Source organism: Staurois parvus, unplaced genomic scaffold (assembly GCF_062004578.1).
Source record: "Staurois parvus isolate SC_StPar_1 unplaced genomic scaffold, SC_StPar_1.0 ptg000018l, whole genome shotgun sequence".
NCBI lineage: Eukaryota > Metazoa > Chordata > Amphibia > Anura > Ranidae > Staurois > Staurois parvus.
This window is the reverse complement of record NW_028317814.1, coordinates 24,614,510-24,637,015: the sequence shown is the minus strand read 5'-3', so window position 1 is coordinate 24,637,015 and position 22,506 is coordinate 24,614,510. Positions and strand designations below refer to the sequence as shown.

The window sequence follows — 22,506 nt, the reverse complement described above, 5'->3', positions numbered from 1 at the left end:
TGCCATGTGCCACTTTCAGGTCTCCTCACACACTGCTGGTGTGTAGAATTTTTTGACATAGGGTGCTGGCAGATTACGGGCCTCCCATAGCTGCTGCCAGGCCCCTAATCTGCCATGGGCCCCTATACCGACTCCTCATGCTGTGACGTTGCAACAAGGTGGAATTCAACCCTACATATGTTAGACCGCCTTTACGAACAGCAAAAGGCCATCACAGATTTCCTGATGTTAAAAGCGGATAAAGGTATTCCCTGTGTAACTTAGATGTCAGCCATTGGCAGCTCATGCGTGACACTTGCGCTTGCTCAGGCCCTTTGAGGAGGCCACGCTATTCGTGAGTCGGCAGGACTATGGGATGAACGACGTCATTCCTCTGTTGCACGTCCTGGAACAAATGCTGTTAACAATGGCTGGTCAGGGTGCGGTAGACGTGGCGCACAGATCTCAACACCACATGACCCCTGTGGGGGCAGGACAGGAAGAAGAGGAGGAGGTAGAGGAGGACATTGGTGCTCAGGAATTATTGAGTGAAATGGGTGGTTTTTCCACTCAGCGGACAGGAGTGGAGGAGCAGGAGCATCTGGTAGAGGAGGAGGAGGAGGAGGAGACAGAGGACCCAGACGCACCGTGGCAGTATGCTGTGGAGATGGAGGCAGGGAGTCCCTCGCATTCCTTGGCACAAATGGCCCATAGCATGCTCGCTTGCTTGCGTAGCGACAGCCGAATAATAACCATCAGACAGAGGGATGACTTTTGGCTGTCCACCTTGTTGGACCCTCGCTACCGTTCAAAAATGGTGGCCTTTTTCACACCTGCTGAGAGGGAGGCCAAAATAACGTACTATAAAAACCACCTATGTAGTCAGCTGGTCTCTGCCTGTCTGCGCCAACGTCCATCCTCAGACACTGTGGGCCCTGTGCGCTCGCGTTCCGCTGCCATGGCAGCAGGGGAGGGGTGGGGTGGTAGGAGCAGTGGCAGCTCCACCAGCAGCGGCTGCCTCAGTCTGCAGTCGATGATGAGTAGCTTTCTTCACCAGCGCAGTGAGGAAACTACTAACCAGCCGCAGCAGCAGCAGCAGCAGCAGCATCAGGTGGACCTGGAGCAGGACCTCAAACAACAGGCTTAGGCCTACTTGGACAGCACCCTGCCAACCGAGGTAGACAATCCCCTTGACTACTGGGCAACGAAACTTGACCTTTGGCCCCAACTAGCTGAATTTGCCCTTGAAAGGCTGTCATGCCCGGCCAGTAGCGTGGCATCGGAGCGCGTGTTTAGTGCGGCAGGAGGTATTGCAACTCCGCGGAGGACACGACTGTCCACCCAAAGTGTGGAGAGACTGACGTTTGTGAAAATGAATCAGGCGTGGATTAGTCTGGATTTCAAACCACCAGTTCCTGACACAACTGACTAAATCCGCCATGAATCATGCCCCAAACATGTGCCACTTTCAGGTCTCCTCACACTGCTGGTGTGTTCCATTTTTTGTCATAGGGTGCTGGCAGATTACGGGCCTCCCATAGCTGCTGCCAGGCCCCTAATCTGCCATGGGCCCCTATACCGCCTCCTCATGCTGCTGCCAAGTCCAGAGTCTCTCATGGGTCCCTGTACGGCCTCCCATTGCTGCTGTCTCCATCGCCACACTCTGCCATGTGCCACTTTCAGGTCTCCTCACACTGCTGGTGTATTCCATTTTTTGTCATAGGGTGCTGGCAGATTACGGGCCTCCCATAGCTGCTGCCAGGCCCCTAATCTGCCATGGGCCCCTATACCGCCTCCTCATGCTGCTGCCAGGTCCAGAGTGTGTCATGGGTCCCTGTACGGCCTCCCATTGCTGCTGTCTCCATCGCCACACTCTGCCATGTGCCACTTTCAGGTCTCCTCACACTGCTGGTGGGTTCCATTTTTTGTCATAGGGTGCTGGCAGATTACGGGCCTCCCATAGCTGCTGCCAGGCCCCTAATCTGCCATGGGCCCCTATATACCGCCTCCTCATGCTGCTGCCAGGTCCAGAGTCTGTCATGGGTCCCTGTACGGCCTCCCATTGCTGCTGTCTCCATCGCCACACTCTGCCATGTGCCACTTTCAGGTCTCCTCACACACTGCTGGTGTGTAGAATTTTTTGACATAGGGTGCTGGCAGATTAAGGGCCTCCCATAGCTGCTGCCAGGCCCCTAATCTGCCATGGGCCCCTATATACCGCCTCCTCATGCTGCTGCCAGGTCCAGAGTCTCTCATGGGTCCCTGTACGGCCTCCCATTGCTGCTGTCTCCATCGCCACACTCTGCCATGTGCCACTTTCAGGTCTCCTCACACACTGCTGGTGTGTAGAATTTTTTGACATAGGGTGCTGGCAGATTAAGGGCCTCCCATAGCTGCTGCCAGGCCCCTAATCTGCCATAGGCCCCTATATACCGCCTCCTCATGCTGCTGCCAGGTCCAGAGTCTCTCATGGGTCCCTGTACGGCCTCCCATTGCTGCTGTCTCCATCGCCACACTCTGCCATGTGCCACTTTCAGGTCTCCTCACACTGCTGGTGTGTTGAATTTTTTGACATAGGGTGCTGGCAGATTATGGGCCTCCTATAGCTGCTGCCAGGCCCCTAATCTGCCATAGGCCCCTATATACCGCTTCCTCATGCTGCTGCCAGGTCCAGAGTCTCTCATGCCATGTGCCACTTTCAGGTCTCCTCACACTGCTGGTGTGTAGAATTTTTTTGACATAGGGTGCTGGCAGATTAAGGGCCTCCCATAGCTGCTGCCAGGCCCCTAATCTGCCATGGGCCCCTATATACCGCCTCCTCATGCTGCTGCCAGGTCCAGAGTCTGTCATGGGTCCCTGTACGGCCTCCCATTGCTGCTGTCTCCATCGCCACACTCTGCCATGTGCCACTTTCAGGTCTCCTCACACACTGCTGGTGTGTAGAATTTTTTGACATAGGGTGCTGGCAGATTAAGGGCCTCCCATAGCTGCTGCCAGGCCCCTAATCTGCCATGGGCCCCTATATACCGCCTCCTCATGCTGCTGCCAGGTCCAGAGTCTGTCATGGGTCCCTGTACGGCCTCCCATTGCTGCTGTCTCCATCGCCACACTCTGCCATGTGCAACTTTCAGGTCTCCTCACACACTGCTGGTGTGTAGAATTTTTTGACATAGGGTGCTGGCAGATTAAGGGCCTCCCATAGCTGCTGCCAGGCCCCTAATCTGCCATGGGCCCCTATATACCGCCTCCTCATGCTGCTGCCAGGTCCAGAGTCTGTCATGGGTCCCTGTACGGCCTCCCATTGCTGCTGTCTCCATCGCCACACTCTGCCATGTGCCACTTTCAGGTCTCCTCACACACTGCTGGTGTGTAGAATTTATTGACATAGGGTGCTGGCAGATTATGGGCCTCCCATTGCTGCTGCCAGGCCCCTAATCTGCCATAGGCCCCTATATACCGCTTCCTCATGCTGCTGCCAGGTCCAGAGTCTCTCATGCCATGTGCCACTTTCAGGTCTCCTCACACTGCTGGTGTGTAGAATTTTTTGACATAGGGTGCTGGCAGATTAAGGGCCTCCCATAGCTGCTGCCAGGCCCCTAATCTGCCATAGGCCCCTATATACCGCCTCCTCATGCTGCTGCCAGGTCCAGAGTCTGTCATGGGTCCCTGTACGGCCTCCCATTGCTGCTGTCTCCATCGCCACACTCTGCCATGTGCCACTTTCAGGTCTCCTCACACTGCTGGTGTGTTGAATTTTTTGACATAGGGTGCTGGCAGATTATGGGCCTCCTATAGCTGCTGCCAGGCCCCTAATCTGCCATAGGCCCCTATATACCGCTTCCTCATGCTGCTGCCAGGTCCAGAGTCTCTCATGCCATGTGCCACTTTCAGGTCTCCTCACACTGCTGGTGTGTAGAATTTTTTGACATAGGGTGCTGGCAGATTAAGGGCCTCCCATAGCTGCTGCCAGGCCCCTAATCTGCCATAGGCCCCTATATACCGCCTCCTCATGCTGCTGCCAGGTCCAGAGTCTGTCATGGGTCCCTGTACGGCCTCCCATTGCTGCTGTCTCCATCGCCACACTCTGCCATGTGCCACTTTCAGGTCTCCTCACACACTGCTGGTGTGTAGAATTTTTTGACATAGGGTGCTGGCAGATTAAGGGCCTCCCATAGCTGCTGCCAGGCCCCTAATCTGCCATGGGCCCCTATATACCGCCTCCTCATGCTGCTGCCAGGTCCAGAGTCTGTCATGGGTCCCTGTACGGCCTCCCATTGCTGCTGTCTCCATCGCCACACTCTGCCATGTGCCACTTTCAGGTCTCCTCACACACTGCTGGTGTGTAGAATTTTTTGACATAGGGTGCTGGCAGATTAAGGGCCTCCCATAGCTGCTGCCAGGCCCCTAATCTGCCATGGGCCCCTATATACCGCCTCCTCATGCTGCTGCCAGGTCCAGAGTCTGTCATGGGTCCCTGTACGGCCTCCCATTGCTGCTGTCTCCATCGCCACACTCTGCCATGTGCCACTTTCAGGTCTCCTCACACACTGCTGGTGTGTAGAATTTTTTGACATAGGGTGCTGGCAGATTAAGGGCCTCCCATAGCTGCTGCCAGGCCCCTAATCTGCCATGGGCCCCTATATACCGCCTCCTCATGCTGCTGCCAGGTCCAGAGTCTGTCATGGGTCCCTGTACGGCCTCCCATTGCTGCTGTCTCCATCGCCACACTCTGCCATGTGCCACTTTCAGGTCTCCTCAGACTGCTGGTGTGTTGAATTTTTTGACATAGGGTGCTGGCAGATTATGGGCCTCCTATAGCTGCTGCCAGGCCCCTAATCTGCCATAGGCCCCTATATACCGCTTCCTCATGCTGCTGCCAGGTCCAGAGTCTCTCATGCCATGTGCCACTTTCAGGTCTCCTCACACTGCTGGTGTGTAGAATTTTTTTGACATAGGGTGCTGGCAGATTAAGGGCCTCCCATAGCTGCTGCCAGGCCCCTAATCTGCCATGGGCCCCTATATACCGCCTCCTCATGCTGCTGCCAGGTCCAGAGTCTGTCATGGGTCCCTGTACGGCCTCCCATTGCTGCTGTCTCCATCGCCACACTCTGCCATGTGCCACTTTCAGGTCTCCTCACACACTGCTGGTGTGTAGAATTTTTTGACATAGGGTGCTGGCAGATTAAGGGCCTCCCATAGCTGCTGCCAGGCCCCTAATCTGCCATGGGCCCCTATATACCGCCTCCTCATGCTGCTGCCAGGTCCAGAGTCTGTCATGGGTCCCTGTACGGCCTCCCATTGCTGCTGTCTCCATCGCCACACTCTGCCATGTGCCACTTTCAGGTCTCCTCACACACTGCTGGTGTGTAGAATTTTTTGACATAGGGTGCTGGCAGATTACGGGCCTCCCATAGCTGCTGCCAGGCCCCTAATCTGCCATGGGCCCCTATACCGACTCCTCATGCTGTGACGTTGCAACAAGGTGGAATTCAACCCTACATATGTTAGACCGCCTTTACGAACAGCAAAAGGCCATCACAGATTTCCTGATGTTAAAAGCGGATAAAGGTATTCCCTGTGTAACTTAGATGTCAGCCATTGGCAGCTCATGCGTGACACTTGCGCTTGCTCAGGCCCTTTGAGGAGGCCACGCTATTCGTGAGTCGGCAGGACTATGGGATGAACGACGTCATTCCTCTGTTGCACGTCCTGGAACAAATGCTGTTAACAATGGCTGGTCAGGGTGCGGTAGACGTGGCGCACAGATCTCAACACCACATGACCCCTGTGGGGGCAGGACAGGAAGAAGAGGAGGAGGTAGAGGAGGACATTGGTGCTCAGGAATTATTGAGTGAAATGGGTGGTTTTTCCACTCAGCGGACAGGAGTGGAGGAGCAGGAGCATCTGGTAGAGGAGGAGGAGGAGGAGGAGACAGAGGACCCAGACGCACCGTGGCAGTATGCTGTGGAGATGGAGGCAGGGAGTCCCTCGCATTCCTTGGCACAAATGGCCCATAGCATGCTCGCTTGCTTGCGTAGCGACAGCCGAATAATAACCATCAGACAGAGGGATGACTTTTGGCTGTCCACCTTGTTGGACCCTCGCTACCGTTCAAAAATGGTGGCCTTTTTCACACCTGCTGAGAGGGAGGCCAAAATAACGTACTATAAAAACCACCTATGTAGTCAGCTGGTCTCTGCCTGTCTGCGCCAACGTCCATCCTCAGACACTGTGGGCCCTGTGCGCTCGCGTTCCGCTGCCATGGCAGCAGGGGAGGGGTGGGGTGGTAGGAGCAGTGGCAGCTCCACCAGCAGCGGCTGCCTCAGTCTGCAGTCGATGATGAGTAGCTTTCTTCACCAGCGCAGTGAGGAAACTACTAACCAGCCGCAGCAGCAGCAGCAGCAGCAGCATCAGGTGGACCTGGAGCAGGACCTCAAACAACAGGCTTAGGCCTACTTGGACAGCACCCTGCCAACCGAGGTAGACAATCCCCTTGACTACTGGGCAACGAAACTTGACCTTTGGCCCCAACTAGCTGAATTTGCCCTTGAAAGGCTGTCATGCCCGGCCAGTAGCGTGGCATCGGAGCGCGTGTTTAGTGCGGCAGGAGGTATTGCAACTCCGCGGAGGACACGACTGTCCACCCAAAGTGTGGAGAGACTGACGTTTGTGAAAATGAATCAGGCGTGGATTAGTCTGGATTTCAAACCACCAGTTCCTGACACAACTGACTAAATCCGCCATGAATCATGCCCCAAACATGTGCCACTTTCAGGTCTCCTCACACTGCTGGTGTGTTCCATTTTTTGTCATAGGGTGCTGGCAGATTACGGGCCTCCCATAGCTGCTGCCAGGCCCCTAATCTGCCATGGGCCCCTATACCGCCTCCTCATGCTGCTGCCAAGTCCAGAGTCTCTCATGGGTCCCTGTACGGCCTCCCATTGCTGCTGTCTCCATCGCCACACTCTGCCATGTGCCACTTTCAGGTCTCCTCACACTGCTGGTGTATTCCATTTTTTGTCATAGGGTGCTGGCAGATTACGGGCCTCCCATAGCTGCTGCCAGGCCCCTAATCTGCCATGGGCCCCTATACCGCCTCCTCATGCTGCTGCCAGGTCCAGAGTGTGTCATGGGTCCCTGTACGGCCTCCCATTGCTGCTGTCTCCATCGCCACACTCTGCCATGTGCCACTTTCAGGTCTCCTCACACTGCTGGTGGGTTCCATTTTTTGTCATAGGGTGCTGGCAGATTACGGGCCTCCCATAGCTGCTGCCAGGCCCCTAATCTGCCATGGGCCCCCGTACCGACTCCTCATGCTGCTGCCAGGCCCGTAATCTGTCATGGGCCCCTGTTGTCGCTTGTTGGCATATTCCGCTCGTTCAGATGCTCCTTCTCCTGCTACTCCTCTTCACGGATTCCGTCAGCAGTCTTTCTTGGAATCCGTTTCCAAGAGACAACAGTTTGCGAGCACGCACCAGACGGTGCAGAAACTGAACGTCCTCCTGTCCAAGTTGCTGCTGCCAGGCTTGTAATCTGTCATGCGCCCCTGTACCGCCTCCTCATGCTGCTGCCAGGTCCAGAGTGTGTCATGGGCCCCCGTACCGACTCCAAATGCTGCTGCCAGGCCCGTAATCTGTCATGGGCCCCTGTACCGCCTCCCCATGCTGCTGCCAGGTCCAGATTGTGTCATGGGTCCCTGTACGGCCTCCCATTGCTGCTGCCAGGCCTGTAATCTGCCATGGGCCCCCCTACCGACTCCTCATGCTGCTGCCAGGCCCGTAATCTGCCATGGGCCCCTGTACCGCCTCCTCATGCTGCTGCCAGGTCCAGAGTGTGTCATGGGTCCCTGTACGGCCTCCCATTGCTGCTGTCTCTATCGCCACACTCTGCCATGTGCCACTTTCAGGTCTCCTCACACTGCTGGTGGTTTCCATTTTTGTCATAGGGTGCTGCATGGCCTCCCATTGCTGCTGCCTCCACCGCCACACTGTGGCTCCACACTCTGGTTTTGGCCCCGTGACTGGCCAAATGAGTGAAGTGTGCGGTGATTCTAAGATCGACGGCACTCATCTGCATGTCATACTGCCTGACAGTATTATTTCTCTTCCCCAGCAGACTCCAAGGGCATTTAAATTAAAGGTACAGTGTTCAGCACTAATATTAAGTCTCTCTGAAGCCTAGAAACACCCTTTTTTAAGTTAAATTCACAGCGAATATATTCGACTCGAATCGAATTTTTTCTACGAATTCGCCGAATCAGTCGAATCGAATTTTTGAATACTTCGCTCATCTCTAATAATAATAATATATAAATCCTGTAGAATAATAATAATCTAAGGTAAAGAAAAAAGGAGGGGAAAAAACTCACCGGAACGCATCCAAAATCACACCGGGAATGCATAAAAAAACACGTCAAAAACAAGCAAGCAGAAAATCATCGAGAACGCATCTGGACTGCATTTCTATGGGGTGAACCGGCCTTAATGGATAAATTGGGCCAACTAAAGCCTGTTATGTATTATGTTACACACTGATTACACTGCAAATCACATCTTGCTGTCAGCCAACCATCATTAGGGATAAGTAATAAAAGTCACTGTAGATTCACTTTAAGTGGAACAAATAGTCTTTTAAAGAAATATGATAGTCTCCCTTTAAACAAATAATTATCTGCTTCAGCAATTAGTTAAAAGTGCACTTAGTTTTCTCCTAGTCCCCCTACAAGCACCTGTTGGTTCTGCCAGTGAAGACCACCTGATGCAGCTGTGACAGTGTGACAACGATGCTGCGCTGCTCCTGAATCCAAAGCACAGTTGCCACTCCTATGTAGGCTGTACCTGTTTGACCTACAGTGGGATGAGAAGACGATGCAGGAGGCGGGGCTATCAGTATTGTTGCTGCTGATTGACAAGCCTGTAGCTTGTCAATCAGCACCCCATTTCATCTAGTTCTGCCCACTGCTTCCTGAATGGGCAGCACTGCCTCTGTTGCTGCAGTGTCTGGGAGTGGGAATGTGAGACACATTAAAGGAGGATTTGGCTCAGTCAGGGAAGTGTTTTGCTAGACTTTTTGGGGCTTGTGTATCAAACAGTAACTGGACTTGGGACTTGTTTAGATGGTCATACAGGAGCCATTAGTTGCACCTTAAGGTTTTTAGTTATTTTAGACATACATGAAAGGAAATTGTAACAACGTAAATATGAATCTTAATGTGTTACTAAACCCCGGACTCTGTATTCACTATATCTGGTCTCCCCGGACCCTGCATTCACTATATCTGGTCTCCCAGGACCCTGCATTCACTATATCTGGTCTCCCAGGACCCTGCATTCACTATATCTGGTCTCCCCGGACCCTGCATTCACTATATCTGGTCTCCCCGGACCCTGCATTCACTATATCTGGTCTCCCCGGACCCTGCATTCACTATATCTGGTCTCCCCGGACCCTGCATTCACTATATCTGGTCTCCTCGGACCCTGCATTCACTAGATCTGGTCTCCTCGGACCCTGCATTCACTAGATCTGGTCTCCTCGGACCCTGCATTCACTAGATCTGGTCTTCCCGGACCCTGCATTCACTATATCTGGTCTCCCCGGACCCTACATTCACTATATTCGGTCTCCCCGGACCCTGCATTCACTATATTCGGTCTCCCAGGACCCTACATTCACTATATTTGGTCTCCCCGGACCCTGCATTCACTATATCTGCTCTCCCCGGACCCTACATTCACTATATTCGGTCTCCCCGGACCCTGCATTCACTATATCTGGTCTCCCACAGAACACACAACATGGAAATGCAATTATGTTAGTAAATATAAACTGCTAAATACCTTCTCTCATCAGCAGTATATAGCAGTCGTGTGACTTCTATCAGTGTCCAGCTAAGCACCAGTTAAAGCTTGTAGAAGGAGTTTTCATTTTGCTATGACTGTCCTATGAGGCTGCATGACCCTGACCCTCTGTCTGGACAGTGCTGATTGGCCCTGTGCTAATCACATGCACTCTCCCAAGAAAAAAAACCCTCTAGCAATACACACCTAACTGAGCATGTGCAGCTTGCCCCCAAGGCTCTGTTCTATCAGCAGATGGATTGGGAATAGAAGAAGTAGGAAAGGATCAGAGAAGACAGGATCAAGCATCCTTTTTACACAATGCAGAGGATTAACCCCTTAGGTTCCGCAGGGAATATAATAAGCATGTTTTACTGCATATACAGACTGATTTTACTGTTGTGGGTTTAGTAACACTTTAACTGCCAGACATTTCAGTTGCCAAAGCAAGGTGCATCATTAACAACTTCCTGGATAAAATACTCTGCCCCCTTCACATCACCCACCCCCTCACATCACTAATCCCCCCTGACGGTAGTGTGCTCTGCCCTCTTCACAACACCTGCTCCCCCAGCACTGCCCCCCCCTCAAATCTACCCCCCACAGCACTGCCCCATTTACATCACCCCCCCACTGCACTGCCCCCCTTTACATCAAATCCCCCCCACAGTAGTGTGCTCTGCCCTTTTCACATCAAACCCCCCCCCCACCCCACAGCACTGCCACCCTATACATCACCTCCCCCCAAAAATGACTGTGTCTATGCATGAAGGCCCCCACCAATACCCTTCCACTTTGCCTGTACTCCCTTGCCGCATTTCTGGGTATGGGGGAGCACGTGCAGTGCTCCCCTGTGACGAAGGTCGGGCCCAACAACCAAAAGCTAGGCCTGAGCACCGTCAAATGGCGATGACATCACTGCAGGCAAGGTAAATACTATAAGGGGGTCAAATTAGGGAAACTTTGCATAGATATTGTCCTTTGCCCTTTCTGGGTAAGGTGACAGTAATTTAGCCAGTAAAGGGTATCATTTCAACCTCTCGCTGTACAGAGGGAGATTGCTCTTCAGTGGGTTTTCATAGAGTGGATTAAGGGTTCCTTCACACTTGACTGATTTCTAACTCTTGCCAAACGCCTCTATAGCATTAGACAGGCGTTTGGGAAGCATTTTTAACGCTCCCCAAATGCCCTATGCGCATTTTTGAGGCGTTTGCCAAGCTTTAAAACCGCACCGCAAACACCTATAATGAAGTTTAATGGTATTAACGCTCCATTTGGGGAGCGTCACCATAGACTTGAATGGGAGGCTTAACTCCTCCTGACTCTACATGAGGCGTCAGTTTTGCCGCGACGCTAATGCTTCAGTGTGAACAGCACTGTGTGCTGCCATGTGCAGAATTTTCATAGGCATTTATTATTATTATTAAAGAGGATTTATATAGCGCCAACAGTTTGCGCAGCTCTTTACAATATAAACCTCTTCACACCGGCCAAACACAAATGTGTGGCCTCCCAGTGTCTGGGTCTAGACGCCGAGCAGCCGCACATTTGCATTCCATTAAAAAAAAAACATATGTGCTCCCAGCACACATGGATGGTAATCACGGGAAGGTCCCGATTTTCTATTTCGATCGAGACCTTTCCCGATCATGTGACCGCCATGACGGCATGTCACGGCGGTCACATGACCCTAAACCCGCCCCCCGGCTTCTGAAACCCTTAAAGGGCCGGGAGGCGCTGGTGTCAAAGGGTTGAAAAGCGTTAAAAAAGCTTCCCAAACGCCTGTCTGACGCCTGCTGACAAAGCTAGTGTGAACGTATGTATAGTAAGTATATGTGAGCGCACACATGAAATAGAGCAGCTAAGCACGAAGGTAACCAAAGCAATAAACCTTATAACAAATAATAAAATAATAGTGCAGCGCTAAAATAAATTTATGATCATAAATTGATAAAAAATACTAAATATCAAAAGTTCATAAAAGATATTAATAAATAAAGTTCAGTGCTCTTATGGTGCTTACAATTCTGATATGTCTGTGCTCGTGCAGTGTCACCTTTATTACCATACCTACCTTGATGACTTCAGGATATTATCTTATTGGCGCATGATTATTGCGCGTCTGGTGAGTGAGCAATTCTCTTCATATCACTGCACAAGCACAGACGTATCAGAATTGTAAGCACCATAAGAGCACTGAAAGTCACTTTATGACCTTTATTTATTAATATCTGTTATGAACTTTTGGTATTTAGTATTTTTTATCAATTTATGATCATAAATTTATTTTAGCGCTGCACTATTATTTTATTAGTGTGAACGTAGCCTTAAAGAAGCAAAGCGGCTCCAAACAGTGGTAGTCTCAAAGCTGCTCACAACTGCTCAACCCTCTGAAGATGCAAGTGTAGACAAAGCGAAGGGGTGTGATCGCTGGAGGACTAAAGATGGAAAACCCCTTTAATTTCTGCTTTGTACCAGAGGTTCGAATAACGCCTTCCCCAAAAAGCCCCTACTCCATCTGCCCAAGTCATCCAGACCCGCTGCAGACTGTTCCGTCAAGACGGAGGAAATTGAGAGTATTTGGACAAGAGGGAGAGAGAGAGAGAGGAGAGGAGGTTAGCAGGAATTTAATGATGCTAAAGGAAAGAATGTCTCTCCTCCTCCCTCCCGTCCACCCAGAGTGCTGAAGGATACTGAACCGCCCTGCAACATCTGGAAGAGCTTTCTGCGGCCAATTCACCCACACACTCTCGGCGCGCACACATACACACACAGAGATGAGGCTGCCCAATTTAATCCTGCCACATGTGGCACTGGAAGCTCTGCCAACATACACAGGAACAGGCAGACCGCATGGCGCCCAGCCCAACCTGTCCTCATCCGCTGACCTGGAAGACGACGGTGGGGGCAGGTGATAGAATAATCTATTTCCAATGTGCATATGGCGGGGATGCTGAGTGATTCACAGTCAGCACATGACTAGTAATATTGCAGACAAGAGGGGGTGATGAATACGTGTTAGAGGGGGAACCGGAGGGGGCTGTAGGTGTGCGCTATATCAATTCCATATGTTGGAACATCAAACTCTTATGAAATGAACATTCAGCCACTAAATGGAAACTTTCAGAAAGGAAGCACAAAAAGTAAAATACGACTGCCTTCACATAGAAAAGGAGCATTTGTCAAGGAGTGTCTCGTGCCTTTCCAGAACTTGAGACAATTCTTCTTCATTTGTCTCGCAGCAGAAAAAAATATCTATCAACATAAAGCGATTCCCCTGGTTACTCACTTATAATTATTTATACAGGTATTTATATAGCGCTGTCAATGTACGCAGTGCTTTACATATATATATATAAATAGGCGTACCTCAGTTTATGAATTTAATGCGTTCTGCGTGACGTTTTGTATTGCGAAAAATTCGTAATCTGAAACGCGGTTTCCCATAGGAATGCATTGAAAACCAATTAATCCGTTCCAGAGGTCAGAAAAAAAGTTTTAAAAAAAAGTCTTTTATCTGTTTAAAACTCTTTATAAAGTGCACTTTAAAGGCATAAATACTGTACAGGGACATGATTAAAAATGAATTCGTAAATGTATTGAAAACCAATTAATCCGTTCCGGAGGTGAGAAAAAAAAAAGGTAAAAAAAAAAGTCTTATCTGTTCAAAACTAATGCACTTTAAAGGCACGGGGCTGGCGCTATAAACGCTTCATATTGCAAAACAAATTTGTATACCAAGGCATTATTTTCAATGGATTTTTATTCGTAAAATAAATATTACATTAAATGAGGCATTCTTAAACTGAGGTACGCCTGTATTGTACATTCACATCAGTCCCTAACCCTCAAGGGGCGTACAATCTAAGGTCCCTAACTTACATTCATACATACACATACTAGGGACAATTTAGACAGGAGCCAATTAACCTACCAGCATGTCTTTGGAGTGTGTGAGATAACCGGAGTACCCGGAGGAAACCCACACAGGCACAGGGAGAACATGCAAACTCCAGGCAGGTGGTGCCGTGGTTGGGATTCGAACCAGCGACTCTAGTACTGCCAAGCAGAAGTGCTAACCATTTAGCTACTGTGCTACCTATAGTAGAAAGTGTTCTACTTTTGTATTCAAGTCTATGATAGCACTGCCACATACATGAGTACAACATGTTAACGACAGGCTATATGCTACACCTGGGCAAAGGAAATATGGCTGCAAACATACTTAGCCGACCCGTGTATAAAAGCCCCCAATGTTATAAATATGTGGGGTTGACATCTCTGCACTGTTTTGCAACGCAAGTAAAAAAAATATGACCTGTCTGATTATCTTTTATAAATTTGTATAGCACGTCATAATACGTTACAATACACAATGAAAATCACAAATAAAATGCAGCTGAATCACTGGCACATAGGTATGAATGGATCCTATGAATACATGTAAAGCCGAAGCGATATATTTATGCTGGAGATTTGATACAATGTTGCAGGAAAGGTTTTAGCACCATGTATTGATGGATTTGAGCGTTTCATCAGCGATTAGTTAATTCGTTCTGTTAGTGTGAGCGCCTTCTGAAGATTTATATTTGCTTTAAGTGTTCTGCCTCATAACTACCTCGACTTTGGGGAGTTGGGGAACTGCAGAACTGGATGGGAACCTCATCTATGAGAGGTACCAGCTACAATGACAGGTTCCCTTTAACATGTATAGAGGGTGTCCCCTGGTGGTGACAAACAGACAAAGAATGAAATCTAATTGGAATATGTAAAACTGTCTGCATTGCCACACCTCCCTTATGACAGGGGGCACTCTGATGGGGCCACCTTATGACAGGGGGCACTCTGATGGGGCCACCTTACGACATGGGGCACTCTGATGGGGCCACCTTACGGCAGGGGGCACTCTGATGGGGCCACCTTACGGCAGGGGGCACTCTGATGGGGCCACCTTACGACAGGGGGCACTCTGATGGGGCCACCTTATGACAGGGGGCACTCTGATGGGGCCACCTTACGGCAGGGGGCACTCTGATGGGGCCACCTTACGACAGGGGGCACTCTGATGGGGCCACCTTACGACAGGGGGCACTCTGATGGGGCCACCTTACGACAGGGGGCACTCTGATAGGGCCACCTTATGGCAGGGGGCACTCTGATAGGGCCACCTTATGGCAGGGGGCACTCTGATGGGGCCACCATATTACTACCTTTTAGTACAAAGTATATAGGAAAAGGGCACACCCCCTTCATGCCCCAGTTACATGGGCCATGAAGGCATTTTTTTCATATATTTTAGCCTCATACTGGCTTTTTAATATAATAATGTAATAATAAGGGCTCTTTCACACTGATCAGTTTTTGATGCACTTTGGGGGTTTGAAAATCAGAGGAAAAATGCATGAAAAATGTATTGCTTTAAATCCTCTAGAACTCTTCACACGCACTTTGAAAAGTGTTCCATGCTGCATCTTTGGTGCAGTTTTTCAAAAGCAAATGAAATATGTCACATGTACCTTATAAAGTATAGGGCTCTTTAAACATTCCTCCAATCAAGACAAAATTAATTAAGAAAAACTGCAGTTATCTTTCACATTTCTCCTTTTCATACTACACTTTCCAGCCATAGGCAAAGCAACAATCATACTGCACAGCACAGCCACCTGCCTGCCTTTACTGCATTCTCATACCAGTTGGATCTGCCAATGGAGTCAAGTGAAGCTGGTACTTTGAGGTAAGGGGCACATATGGACACCTCCCCAACAGGGCTGGATCTAGGGATGTGATAGGGTGCCCCTATCACATAGTGGATGCCCCCCTCCCCCCCAAGTCTCTGAGAGTGCATCCACTAATCCAAGAGCCAATCTGATGACAACAGTTGATCGAAGGAGGCATTCTGACAGGGACAATCCATGTAAGGGGGCACTCTGATGGGGACACATGATGTAAGTGGGCATTCTGATTGGGAAAATCCATGTAAGGGGGCATTCCTATAGGGACACCTTAAATAAGAGGGCACTCTGATGGGGACACTGATGTAGGGGGGCACTCTGATGGGGCTAAATTATGAAAGGGGGCTCTCTGATGGGGCCACCTTATGAAAGGGGGCACTCTGATGGGGCCACCTTATGAAAGGGGGCTCTCTGATGGGGCCACCTTATGAAAGGGGGCTCTCTGATGGGGCCACCTTATGAAAGGGGGCTCTCTGATGGGGCCACCTTATGAAAGGGGGCTCTCTGATGGGGCCACCTTATGAAAGGGGGCTCTCTGATGGGGCCACCATATTACAGGGGGCTCTCTGATGAGGCCACCATATTACAGGGGGCTCTCTGATGGGGCCACCTTATGAAAGGGGACACTCTGATGGGGCCACCTTATGAAAGGGGGCACTCTGATGGGGCCACCTTATGAAAGGGGGCTCTCTGATGGGGCCACCTTCTGAAAGGGGGCTCTCTGATGGGGCCACCTTATGAAAGGGGGCTCTATGATGGGGCCTCCATATTACAGGGGGCTCTCTGATAGGGCCACCTTATGAAAGGGGACACTCTGATGGGTCCACCTTATGAAAGGGGGCACTCTGATGGGGCCACCTTCTGAAAGGGGGCACTCTGATGAGGCCACCTTCTGAAAGGGGACACTCTGATGGGGCCACCTTATGAAAGGGGACACTCTGATGGGGCCACCTTATGAAAGGGGGCACTCTGATGGGGCCACCTTATGAAAGGGGGCACTCTGATGGGGCCACCTTATGAAAGGGGGCTCTCTGATGGGGCCACCTTATGAAAGGGGGCTCTCTGATGGGGCCACCTTATGAAAGGGGGCTCTCAGATGAGGCCACCATATTACAGGGGGCTCTCTGATGGGGCCACCTTATGAAAGGGGGCTCTCTGATGGGGCCACCTTATGAAAGGGGGCTCTATGATGGGGCCACCATATTACAGGGGGCTCTCTGATGAGGTCACCATATTACAGGGGGCTCTCTGATGGGGCCACCTTATGAAAGGGGACACTCTGATGGGGCCACCTTATGAAAGGGGACACTCTGATGGGGCCACCTTATGAAAGGGGGCACTCTGATGGGGCCACCTTATGAAAGGGGGCTCTCTGATGGGGCCACCTTCTGAAAGGGGGCTCTCTGATGGGGCCACCTTATGAAAGGGGGCTCTATGATGGGGCCTCCATATTACAGGGGGCTCTCTGATAGGGCCACCTTATGAAAGGGGACACTCTGATGGGTCCACCTTATGAAAGGGGGCACTCTGATGGGGCCACCTTCTGAAAGGGGGCACTCTGATGAGGCCACCTTCTGAAAGGGGGCTCTCTGATGGGGCCACCTTCTGAAAGGGGGCTCTCTGATGGGGCCACCTTCTGAAAGGGGGCTCTCTGATGGGGCCACCTTATGAAAGGGGGCTCTCTGATGGGGCCTCCATATGAAAGGGGGATCTCTGATGGGGCCTCCTTATGAAAAGGGGCTCTCTGACGGGAATACCTGATGTAAGGGGGCATTCTGATGGGAATCTGATGTAAAAGGGGACTCTGCTGAGTAGTTATGATATAAAGACTTTGAAGAGGACTCCTAATGTAAAGGGGGACTATGCTAGGGACATCTGATATAAGGGGACACAAGTTCTGTTTAATCACCCTAATCTAATGACAACCTAATATATAATAATGTTCCCCAGGTTGTGACACTATTGGGTTTATTTACTAAAGCTGGAGAGTCCAAAATCAGACTCCCTTCTGCATAGAAACCAATCAGCTTCTAACCTCAGCTTGTTCAATGAAGCTTTGGCAATGAAACCTGGAAGCTGATTGGTTTCTATGCAGAAGTGAGTCTGATTTTGCACTCTCCAGCTTTAGTAAATAAACCCCTATGTGACAGACTGTCAGTGACTCACACAGTGTTGACATTATGCCCCCTAACCTTTTTTTACTGCACCCCCAGATCAGATAGGATAGATCCAGACCTGCTCCCCAAGCCTTCAGATCTCAGCTCTTGTGTTGCCACATGAGAACCTGCTTAGCCCCGTAAAAGAGAGACTTTCAGAAGGTCAAAGCATGGGAATTGTAGGGACACGTAGCTAAGAGCAAGAACGGTGCCTCTACCCAGCAGCTGTACAGGTCCACTTTAAAATCAAACAAATTGTTCAGTTTTACTTTTATCCCCAAATTACGTAATCTGCGGCACAAATTTCTGCATTCGGGATAATACCATAAAAAAGCATCTTGAGCATTCCTTAGTGGGTCATGTTAGGACTGGTATAGGGAGACATACAATAGCTTTTGTTTTATATTTATAACAAAGGTGCATTTATTCTTTAAGGGCACCCTGACACCAGACCATTTATTTAAAATAAAAATCTTCCTATAGGGTTTTATGTGCATTTCACATATTTTAGGCATGTCATTTACCTGTTAAGCTTCCCATGTGTAAACATCCAAAAGGCCTAAGACTCAAGTCCCTGAAGTGACACTCGAAAGCAATCTTTTTCAACCTTCTAAACTTAGAGGAACCTTTAAAATAATGTTTAGGTCCCAGGGTACCCCTGATAAAACCAATTTATTGGAAAAAATTATCTATACATGGGTGGGGAGTGGAAAAAAATTTAACCAATATGTAAAAAAAAAAAACACACTTAGTGCTTTATACAACAAAAACAAATCACCCAAAAAAACAGCAGCACTCACCACTACCCAAATACCTTAAACTGATGTACACTCACGGTCACTTTATTAGGTACACCTTGCTAGTACCAGGTTTTACCTTCAGAACTGCTGTAATTCTTCATGGCTTAGATTCAACAAGGTGTTGGAAATATTCCTCGCTCAATGAATATTTTCTCTTTTTCAGACCATTCTCTGTAAACCCCAGAGATGGTTGTGTGTGAAAATCCCAGTAGATCAGCAGTTTTTTAAATACTCAGACCAGCCCGTCTGGCACCAACAACCATGCCATGTTCATAGTCACTTAAATCCCCTTTCTTCCCCATTCTGATGCTCAGATTGAACTTTAGCAAGCTGTCTTCACCACATTTAGATGCCTAAATGCAGGGAGATGCTGCCATGTGATTGGCAATTTGTTTTACCAAGCAACTGAAAAGGTTTACCTAATAAAGTGGCCAGTGAGTGTATACAAAAATGTATTGCACTGTTTGATTGCAATTTACTTTGTTGAATATATTTGCAAATACTAAATTAAAATAATTAAAGTATAAAGTAAAAGTCCCAGATCAATTGTGCTGAAAAAAGTCCAATGTGAAAATAACTTGTCTTAAAACCGCCACCAGTTCCAATGCTGCAAACACCACCACACATGTCTGCTTACAAGAGACTTATATCTCATTGAATAGGTAGGAGGTCTCACAGCACTTTATAAGCAAATCTCTGATCCCAGTGAATGGCTCTCCCCTTGTACATTTATTAAGATAAGGGCATATACTCAAAAGCAAGAGTAAAAACAGTCAGAGCGCTAACAACTGCTGCTTGCCCGAGCCAGCATGATGACGTCACCACTTAGCTCCGCCCTCCTGCTTTAAGATAATTTATTTTCACATTGGGACTTTTTTTTAAACACAATCTGGGACGTTTAGTTTATATTTTGATTACTCTATTTAAACATTTAAATGCACTTTACTCTGTTGAACATTTTTGTATATACAGTAGGAAGAAATGCCAACCTTATAGACAGTTAGTAAGATCATTGGTGTCCTGCAGCTTACTCTGCAAAATACAGCTGGCCCATGAACTAAGCAGGCACTATCAAATGGGAGGTCAATCAGCCACAGATCAAAAATCCCCTACCAACCTTTGGAGGAACCCTAGTGTTTTGCAGAACCCTGATTATGAATGGCTGCTTCATAGCATTCCCTGTCATTCTGCCCCCAGCAGCTACATAAAATGTTATATGGGACCTTAGATTGTACCCCCCTTGAGGGTTAGGGACTGATGTGAATGTACAATATATATGTAAAGTGCTGCATAAATTGACGGCGCTATATAAGTACCTGAAATAAATAAATATGGGGAGATGGTTGGAGAGATGGAGGAGCTGGGGCATTATAGAAAGTAATTATACACTGCCAGAGGAGAAGAGGGCTATGATGTGCAAGGAGGGAGGAAGCAGTACTAGGTAACCGACTGCTTACGTTGTAGTGAATTTTTCTAGCAAGTCCAAAGGCACAATATAAACGAATAAAAAAATAAATTTTGGAAAGGAAAAACGCCGCAAGTAAGCATTTTAAATACCTGATTTTTTTGGTGCCTTTGCCTGCAATGTTTTCTTAGGGAAGAGGTCTCTTTAAGGCCCCATGTACATGGGACACTTATGAACGATGGAAACTGACTGCTGGAAAATGCAGGTTAAAAAACGTCTGTTTAGCTGCATTTGCATAACGCATTTATGTGCGTTTGTGTTTAGAAGCGTTATTTAAAGATAAGCACAGGAGAACCTCCCAAATGCCCAGAATGCACTGAAAAGTGGTAAATTATTAACTATTTCAGACTGTTTCAGAGAAATACAGAGAGTAGAAGCAGAGACAGCAGTAGGTGTTGAGATAATTAGGTGTGAGTTGCTCATTAACATTTCTTTTGTTTCCAAGGGTGGGAAAGGTATCTGGTGGAGGGAGTCATTAAGACCACCTGGCAGGGGGTCTTCATGGGGAATTTGAGGTGTGAATGGTCATTAACATATCTTTTGTTTCCAAGGGTGGGAGAGGTCTGAGGTGTGAATTAGTCATTACCATGTGTGACAAGCTTGGTGGGAACATCCTGTGTTCGGTGTTTTGTCCATTTGAGTACCTTGAAAACGCTTTGTATGCATTTTCCATGATGAAAAAAGGCTCTGGAAAGCATCGGGAACTGGAAGAGTTAAAAAAAAAAATTTGAATGCAAATGCTTATAAACGCGATTTGCTGCGTTTACAAGCATTTTGCGTTTGGAACGCTGATAAAATCGACTGCTGAAAGCAAGTTTTCTGCGTTCAAAAAAACAACTGTAAACTCAAATGCCTGTAAATGACTGTAAAGGAAGATGTGTACATGGACACATAGGAAAACATTAGGGAGAGTTCAGGGGCTGCTGAAAAAAATGCTGAACAGCTCCTAAATGTGAGTTTATCAGCTGCAGTGTACATGAGCCCTAAAGTGCAAGTGGACTTTGTATAAAATCCTGTAAAGTCCCCCCTAGTCCCGCTTGTCTATTAGTCCTACAAATTGGACCTCAGACAGAGAACGGCAATATTTCACATTTCCTGGTACTCCGCTGTGGCTTTCCTATTCATCTCTAAAGAACCCGCAGTTACGCCTGGCCACAGCATCACAGACCCACATGAAAATCAGCTTTAATTCTGCCCAGCACAGCAGAAAGATCGGCAGCATAAAGCGGGACCATACTGCATACAAGGCCTGATTTGAGGTATGATAGCTAAGGGGGAGGGAGGACCTGTACAGGGTACATTCATACAAAAGGTACACCTGTACATTAAAGGCCAACTTTACTTGAACCTGACCTTTAAATCCATTCCTCTCCCATGCGTGGAAGCCACCTAGGATATACTTACCTTCATCCCCACTTCAGTTCATCTCTATGCTAGTCCATACTTATGGTGGCCTCCAAACATCCAGATGAGTACAGCCCCAGCCAAAGGAAGGAACAGTCCATCCAGCTATAGGAACTTCAAGTGACCAGGAATTTTTCAAAGGCTGCAAAGTGCAGGTCAGGGACACAATGAGGAACTTGGCTGCGGGTCTGAAGATAAGCCATTTGCTAGATGGCTGCCACTTGGGTGGGTGGAGGACATTTAGCCCGGGTTCACACTGATGCGGTGAGGAATTTGCAGCGTTTTCTGTGCGAATTCCGCACCGCATCAGAATCGCACCCTGTTCACGCAAACCAATGCGGGTGTGTATGTTAACACCACCCTGAAATCAGTCCACAAAATCGCTGTGCAGAATCGGATCGCATAGGTGTGAATACCCATGCAATCCGATTCTAGTGCGGACACAAAAAAGGGTCCTGCACCTTTTTGGTGCAGGTGCGGTGCGATTTGAGCCATAGAAAACGTATGGCTCCGATCCCACCGCACACAAATCGCATGTGATTTGCAGAAGATTGTGGTGCGGTTCCTTTGCAAATCACACGTGATGTACCGCACTGCATTAGTGTGAACCCAGCCTAAGAGTCCATGCACACTGACTTAAAAAAAACACCAGTGCCCTTGGCAGAAAAAGAAACGCTAATTTTGAGCATTTTTGGTACTAGCATTTAGGAGCATTTTGCAGTGTTTAGCATTTTTTTACTGCCAAAAAACCGCTCTCAAAAATTTAAAACAGGGTTTTTTTTTCTGCCTCTAAATGCAGAGATTAAAATAAGCCTCTACAATTAGTTGAATCTACAGACAAAACGCTAAACTGCTCTAGGAGCAGCGGGTTTTTTTGCCAGTGTGCATAGACCCTGAAAGGAAAACTTCACAAAAAGTTAACGTGTTCTTCAAAGTACAGAGCAATATAATGGCACTATAGAATTGCCCAAAAAAGATGAATTAAGCAAAGATTTATCGTTCAATAGCTGCAAATCTCAGGTCTTCCAGACTTCAAACTTGTACTTACAGTAAAGTGCGTGATGCACAATTACACATTCAGAAAAGGGCATCAGGTAACAAAGGAAAGAGGCAGCCAGTGACTAGCAGCCG

At 48.6% G+C, this 22,506-nt stretch overlaps 1 protein-coding gene across 1 annotated transcript in view; it reads right to left on the bottom strand.

Annotated features, from left to right (window-relative positions):
- The window catches only part of CORO7 (coronin 7), a 304,171-nt gene that overhangs the window by 230,891 nt on the left and 50,774 nt on the right, over positions 1 to 22,506 (bottom strand). The window lies entirely within an intron of this gene.